A 656-nucleotide genomic window follows, 5' to 3' on the forward strand; every position below is an offset into this window, starting at 1 on the left:
GGAGATACGTTTTAACTCATACTCAAAATCTACTCATAGAGAATGAGTTTATGCTGCAAAGAGATTAGTAGAAAATGCTATGCACAATTCATAAGATACATAAATGCTCGTCATCATTTATACATGATATTATATGACTATATATATATATGACTTCTATTAGAATTGATTATTATAACATCTATTTCGGAAGATGTTTCCAAGATCTTTTCTTGCAAATAACCTCTAAAGGTTTTGATGATCATCAATGAGTTCTCGAGAACATAATTATGATATCATATATCTTTCGGGATAAGCTCTTCAAGCATCCTATGAGATGTATTTCAAGTCATCCATATAGCATCCATTTTGTTTGATAAGGTATTTTAACAAAACATGGTGCGACACACCATTTTGTTATATATAATTATACCCTTATGATGCTTGGACCAATAGTCCAAAAATTACTCGTCTTTCATACGAGTTTAATATAGACTTGATTACCTCTTTATTGGCTAATTTATATCTCTAGACGCTCACAGAGCGGAGATTTATGATCCTCATTAATCACATTACACAATATAATTTTATTGTCGACATGTATGTCTTTGGTTCCATATTTCCCGTAATGACATGGTTAACCGAGATCTCTTTAATCATTATATAAATGATCTTAT

The sequence above is a fragment of the Camelina sativa genome, chromosome 15 (genome assembly GCF_000633955.1).
Source record: "Camelina sativa cultivar DH55 chromosome 15, Cs, whole genome shotgun sequence".
Lineage (NCBI taxonomy): Eukaryota > Viridiplantae > Streptophyta > Magnoliopsida > Brassicales > Brassicaceae > Camelina > Camelina sativa.